Consider the following 7,866-nt stretch of genomic DNA (forward strand, 5'->3'; position numbering starts at 1 on the left):
ACGGCCTGCTAAAAGACTTAAAACACAAGTAAATGGTTACTTTTAGTGTTAAAATGTGTTATTAGGACTGTCAAACGTGAATCTGTCGACAATATCAGGTGCTTAGATTTTCATGTATCCTTCTGGCGGAAGAGATTGAGTCATAAATGAAAATAGTACATTTACACCTCTGTGTTTACAGAAGGACAAATAAGGACTGCAGTACAAGATGTTTAATTATTCAACTGCTGACTTCATTTGAAATCATTAACTATGGTTTTGAGACACACCGGAAATTAGAATGTATTTCATGTGGGATTCATACAGCAGGCAGACTGGAGCATTTAAATGGACTGAAACTTTACATATCTGCTATTTTCTATTTTCTCTGTAACAGTTAATTACCTCCACCAAGAAGGTTAGGTCATTACTGTTTGTAGTTTTTGTTTGTGCGTCTGTCTATCAGCAGGATTTCGAAAACATTGCCTGCGGCACAACATGGGCAAAGGAAATTTTGTCACAGAGCCATATCAAGCTGTGGATTCACGATGTGTATGAGTGTATTTCTCTCTCTCTCTCTGTATATATATATATATATATATATATGTATATATATATATATATATATATATATATATATATATATATATATATATATATACATATATATATATATATATATATATATATATATATATATATATATATATATATACATATATATATATATATATATATATATATATATAATAATAATAGATAATTATAGTGGGCGATTTTAACATCCACACAGATGCTGAGAATGACAGCCTCAACACTGCATTTAATCTATTATTAGACTCTATTGGCTTTGCTCAAAAAGTAAATGAGTCCACCCACCACTTTAATCATATCTTAGATCTTGTTCTGACTTATGGTATGGAAATAGAAGACTTAACAGTATTCCCTGAAAACTCCCTTCTGTCTGATCATTTCTTAATAACATTTACATTTACTCTGATGGACTACCCAGCAGTGGGGAATAAGTTTCATTACACTAGAAGTCTTTCAGAAAGCGCTGTAACTAGGTTTAAGGATATGATTCCTTCTTTATGTTCTCTAATGCCATATACCAACACAGTGCAGAGTAGCTACCTAAACTCTGTAAGTGAGATAGAGTATCTCGTCAATAGTTTTACATCCTCATTGAAGACAACTTTGGATGCTGTAGCTCCTCTAAAAAAGAGAGCTTTAAATCAGAAGTGCCTGACTCCATGGTATAACTCACAAACTCGCAGCTTAAAGCAGATAACCCGTAAGTTGGAGAGGAAATGGCATCTCACTAACTTAGAAGATCTTCACTTAGCCTGGAAAAAGAGTCTGTTGCTCTATAAAAAAGCCCTCCGTAAAGCTAGGACATCTTTCTACTCATCACTAATTGAAGAAAATAAGAACAACTAATTCATGCATTTATTTCCTCTAGGCTGGACTATTGTAATTCATTATTATCAGGTTGTCCTAAAAGTTCCCTAAAAAGCCATCAGTTAATTCAAAATGCTGCAGCTAGAGTACTGACGGGGACTAGAAGGAGAGAGCATATCTCACCCATATTGGCCTCTCTTCATTGGCTTCCTGTTAATTCTAGAATAGAATTTAAAATTCTTCTTCTTACTTATAAGGTTTTGAATAATCAGGTCCCATCTTATCTTAGGGACCTCGTAGTACCATATCACCCCATTAGAGCGCTTCGCTCTCAGACTGGATCAGGTGACCCTGAACCATCCCGTAGTTATGCTGCTATAGACGTAGACTGCTGGGGGGTTCCCATGATGCACTGTTTCTTTCTCTTTTTGCTCTGTATGCACCACTCTGCATTTAATCATTAGTGATCGATCTCTGCTCCCCTCCACAGCATGTCTTTTTCCTGGTTCTCTCCCTCAGCCCCAACCAGTCCCAGCAGAAGACTGCCCCTCCCTGAGCCTGGTTCTGCTGGAGGTTTCTTCCTGTTAAAAGGGAGTTTTTCCTTCCCACTGTAGCCAAGTGCTTGCTCACAGGGGGTCGTTTTGACCGTTGGGGTTTTACATAATTATTGTATGGCCTTGCCTTACAATATAAAGCGCCTTGGGGCAACTGTTTGTTGTGATTTGGCGCTATATAAAAAAAATTGATTGATTGATATATATATATATAAAGCCATACTGGCTTGCACATTTCCGGGGTTAGCAAGGTATACATCAGTTGTATACAGATAGATACATTTTCTATAACACTGTGAGATTGCTGTTTTTTGGCATTTCATAGTCGATGCTGGAGAGTTAACTTGACTCTGGAGTGAGTACATGTCATCCCTTTCCAAATAGTGTTAAGTCAGCTCTATGACACTGCAAAATCAAGTTGATCAACCCTTACTCTATCGAAACTTTATAAAAGATTTTATAAAAACAACATAATTACTTGTTATAGTATGAAGAATTAGGTTAACTGATTTTGTTACTGTTTTGTTTTGTTTTTATTGTGCACTAATGTTTGTTCTGTAGTGTTGAGAAATTTTAGTTCACTGGTTTAGTTCACTGGTATATATATATATATATATATATATATATATATATATATATATATATATATATATATATATATATGTGTGTGTGTGTGTGTGTGTTTAATGGTAAAATGGGTGTGTGTTTGTAAGCTTTTGCTTCTGCCTACACCCTTTCGCCCACATAAAATTGTTTGAGTTTTTTGTTAAGTACTGTATGTGTGTGTGCCAAATAAACTCATTCATTCATTCAATTTACTTATACAATACAAAAGATGATTTAACACTATGTGTTGTGAAGGTGTAGGAACACGGACCCACAACAGGGGGCGTAAATGAACGGGCAGTGGATAAGCCAAACAGTAACAATTTAATGTTGTGAAGTGCACAATGGAATACAGACAAATACAGTTTTGGTACCACAGATAATCATATGTAGAGTGACGTGTGGGCAGGCTTGAGGATAGGAGACATCCGTCCAGAACCGAGCCGGATCCCACACGGCCTTCACCGCCAACGGATCTGAAGAACACCGGAGCTGCCAAGTCCTGGATCCCCAGGTGGCCACCGTCTCCAGCTGTCAGACCTGGTACTGCTGGCAGAGAACAGAAACAGTATTGATGAGTGTGAGTTCACACACTCAGTAATCCCACAGACTGTGTTCATTAGGGAGGGAGCACCTCCACCTCCAATCACACACTCGTGCAGCTCCTAAAGGCCGGCTTTATCGTGATGGTGATGAGTTGGATGAGTGACAGCTGGTGCTGATGATGTGTGACAGCTGTCACTCCCAGTGGCTCCGACGCCCTCTCGTGCTTGAAGCCTGCACTTCAAGCAGGGAGCCTCCTGGCGCCCGACCAGGTTTGTCCGGGTGCCGGGCGTCGAAGTCGGCCAGGAGGGACGGGTCCAGGATGAAGCTCCTCTTCACCCAGGAGCATTCTTCGGGTCCGTATCCCTCCCAGTCCACCAAATACTGGAACCCTCGGCCCTTCCGATGGACGTCCAGGAGCCGGCGCACAGTCCAACTCTAATTCCTGATTCGTCCGCTCTGCCTGCCCGTTCATCTGGGGGTGGTACCTGGACGAGAGACTTACGGTGGCCCCCAGTTCCCTGCAGGAACTCCTCCAGACCTGGGAGGAGAACTGAGGACCACGATCTGAGACAATGTCTGATGGAATCCTATGCAGACGCATGACATGGTGGACCAGGAGGTCTGCAGTCTCCTGGGCCGTTGGGAGCTTTGGGAGGGCCACGAAGTGGGCCGCCTTGGAGAACCAGTCCACTATCGTGAGGATGGTAGTTGTAGAAGAATTTTTAGGTCCTTATTTGAACTATGATGAAATATCAAGTGTCCTGATCTGAACTGTATGTCCTCTGGCTGAACTAGTAGGTGTTCAACCCAAAAAAAAAGGGCTCTATTAGTCATTCGGTCTGTCAGGGGCTTTCCAAGGCCTTTTAGGTGCTTTCCCGCAGGCCACGTGCAGGGGCCTCAGGCCAGCTGCACCTGTGGCTGAGGCCACGTGCGGGGGGCCTCAGGCCAGCTGCACCTGTGGCTGAAGGTCTTTTAAAAAAATCAGTTGTAAATCCTTCACGTTTTAATGGGAGCGTTTGTCACATTGAAATAATGGCCTAACACCTGCTTAGGGTTCACTAGAGGACACTTCCAATAGAAAACCATGTCTTCGGGAATGAAATAAATAAAAAAGTCGAAGGAGGAGCGATGCCCACGGGTCTCCAATAAATAGATGAGTGTGGTTGTCACATATTCAGTCTCTCTAGAGGACTCAGTTTGTCTAAGCTCTGTGTCGAAGGCTTAAATAAACTTAAAAACTCTGTGCATTTTATCTTGCTTAAGGCTGAATTATTCTAAAGTGTTGTGTCCTTTTCTAGCATATCACTTGCAATTAGTTTGTGTTATCTAAAAGACGACATCCCGAGAAGACGAAAGACGAACCACGACAGAACTTGGCGAGCCAGCCAGGAGGGTCCAGGGGCATTCCGGCAACCTGGGGCAGTCCAGCTCATCCCTCCAGACCGTAAATAACAGTGATCATGACTAAAAGGTAAGCAGAAACCTTTTGTAACTTCTGCACGATCTGGAGGAGTGAGTCGGGATTTCCGCCCAAGTTGACAGGTGATATTTTTTAATTGCCTCTTACCCAAAAGAACCTGGACTAAGAAAATTGATAAGAGACTAAAAAAGATAAGATTGAAAATTATCAGGCCTTGTAGATAAAATGCTCAGAAGGTGTGTGTGTTCCCGGGAAAAAGAATGTCTGTGTGAGTGAAAGGTCAGGAATGTTCATGAACTCTGGTGCGGAAAAGAGTGCGTGGAGAACTAACCTGGATGCTTGGGGAATAATTGGTGTTGAAATTCGTTACTAACGTGCCGGCTGATAGCATGCGCTGTAGGGGTTAATTTAGGGGAGTATACTGACAAATAGATACAAGGTAATACAAGGTTATTTAAAGAGTTTAACAGAGACTGAAGTGAAATAAGTGAGAAAAAGAGTTTAACAGAGAATACGTGCAGAGGAAGCACAAGATAAGCGCCTGAGGGGGCACAGTAGAAATACCGTACGTGATAAAGAGATTTAAAGAGAAAAGTGCAAAGTAGCACAGCTGACAGTAAGTAAAAGAGCTCAATAAAGGACGTCATTTTTTAAGAAAAGAGAAAAACTATAAAAAAATTAAAAAAAATGAATGAAGAGTTAGTGCAGAATACATGAGAATTAATGAAGCAGAAAATAGTGCAGTAAGGCACCAAATACACGCTTGTGGGGCGTGGGAGAAGAATAAGTAATTAAGTACACAGTAATATGAGTTTTTTTTATAAGAAAAGAAAAAGAGAGTATTTTCAGTGCAAAGGCACATTAAGCTCACGAGGAGCTCAGTAAGTGAAAAAAAAAGTAGAAGAAAGTGCAGAAAGGCACAGGATACGCACGCGAGGCGCGGTAAGGCATAGAAGTAAATGAAATATTGTACGCTCAAAGAGTAGCTTGTTAAGAAAAAAAAAATAAATAAATAATATATGAGTTGCTGGCAGCGCCGGAGAAGCTGTCTAACGTGAAGAAGAGATACATATTTAAACAGAACACATTGGTGTTAAGTGATTAAAAAGGTTGTTTAAAGCCGCGGAGTGAAAAGTGGCAGAAGTCTAGATAGAGATATATAGAAAGTTGTTTTTAATAATTTTTGTGTATAAAGCTTTTGAAGATTGGTGTGTGGGAGAGCGGAGAGTAAGCGGGGAGTTGCAGGCAAAGCTGTGAGGGCTTGCAGGCTGGCTGATATACAAGATTAATGTGAAAGAGTACGAGAAGGAGGAGGCGTTTAGACCCAACAGAAGGACTTGAGAGGTGCATGACAGGCAGAGAGGAAAGTGTGAAACAGAGACAGTGAAGAAAAAGACAGGAGAAGAGACTGCTATGTAAATACAGAGAAGGTAGATATTATTTCAAAGAAAGAAAACTAATAAACAAACATAGCAGAAAAAGACAAGAAGCAGAAAGTTAAAAAATTAGAAGGAAAATAGAAAGTCGGGAGCAAAGACATTAGGAAGTGTTAGGGTTGTAAGAGGATTAAATAAATAAAGTTGGTTATCAACGTGTTAATATCTACACAGACTCAGCCTACGCTTATGGTGTATGTCATGTACATGCGAACATTTGGAAACAAAGGGGATTCCTGAGAGCAGATGGCACCCCTGTCACTCATGGAGAAGCAATTTCCCAACTGTTACAAGCTCTCCAATTACCGTCTGAGGTAGCCATCATTAAATGTGCAGGTCATCAAAAGAATAATAACATCATAGCTCAAGGTAACAACTTAGCAGATGACGCAGCTCGCAAAGGAGCACAAGGAGAAAATATGTTTCCCCTGTTAACCATCCAAGATTGTGCCCCACTGGTTTCACTTGACGCACTGATAGTGGCTCAAAGTAGGGCCAGTGGAGAAGAAAAACGAATGTGGGTTAAACGAGGCGCTATTGAGACACGCAGTCAGGGGCCAGCGGACAAGCTGTGGCGCAGTAGTCATGGACCTTTTGTTTTACCCACCAATTTATTACGACATGCAATCATTTGGGCCCACGGACCCGATCATTGTTCGCGAGTCCAAATTATGAACAAACTAAAAGCTGTCTGGTGGTCACCATATATGGCAGCTACAGTGGACCGTTTGTTGAATGAGTGTGAGGTATGTGCACAGTACAATGTCCGGAAATCATTCACAGCCCCTTTAGCCCACATTCCGGTCCCTGATGGGCCATTCAGACATCTTATGATGGATTTCATAGACATGGGAGCTGAAAACCGAGTTAAACGAATGAGATATGTTTTGGTAGTGATATGCAGATTCAGCCGATGGATTGAGGCAGTAGCCTCTGCAAATCAAGACCATAAAACGGTAGCCAAATTCCTGTGCCGAGACGTCTTTCCAAGATTTGGCATTCCAGATACTATCTCATCTGACAACGGTAGGGCTTTTGTAGCCAAGGTTACACAAGAAACATTCAAACAATTGGGTATCAAACAGAAGTTTGGGTGTGTTTATCACCCTCAATCAAATGGGGCGGTGGAACGGGCTAATGGCATTTTAAAGAACAAACTAGCAAAAATCATAGCAGACAGCAATGGCAAACTAACCTGGCTGGATGCGTTGCCGCTTGCTTTATTGTCAATGCGCTCACAAACTAACCGACTAACCCATTTGACACCATTTGAAGCTCTTACAGGTCGGCCGATGCCTATTCCATACCTGAGAGGACCCTACGAAGGACCATCGCTGGAGCAGCTACAAGACGAATGGCATAATTATCTGAGACAGTTAACCCAAATACACAAAACTATCTTTTTGCAGGTCAAAGGTGCTACAGAAGACAGAGAAGCAGAGATTCCACTCGAAAATCAGAGCATCCAGCCTGGTGATCTGGTTTATGTCAAAGGGTTCAAAAAGAAGTGGGACAGGCCCCGCCGAGAAGGTCCTTTTAAAGTTATTCTTGCCTCACGTACAGCAGTCAAAGTAGACGGTAAGGACACTTGGTTTCATTTAAACCACTGCTGTAGGGTTGGTGGCCCAGCGCCCCTGCGGCCTCGGCAAGCTCGTCTTGGCAGAGCCGCCGGGCCAAGGGGGGAAGCAAGAGAAGCCAGAGACCCTACAGCAGCACCGAGGGACGGCCACGCCTCCCTGCAGCCAGAAGAAGCACCGAGGGAAGGCCACGCCTCCCTGCAGCCAGGCGAACACCGGCCAAGGCGCTCACAGAGACTGATTGAACAAAGACGACGCACAGCTTCAGAGAGTAGTGGATCCCTGCCAGATAGAGCAGCGACAGACTCAGATGCAGACTCAGAAACAACTGGAGACGCACGCCAACA

Source organism: Thalassophryne amazonica, chromosome 9 (genome assembly GCF_902500255.1).
Source record: "Thalassophryne amazonica chromosome 9, fThaAma1.1, whole genome shotgun sequence".
Taxonomy (NCBI): domain Eukaryota; kingdom Metazoa; phylum Chordata; class Actinopteri; order Batrachoidiformes; family Batrachoididae; genus Thalassophryne; species Thalassophryne amazonica.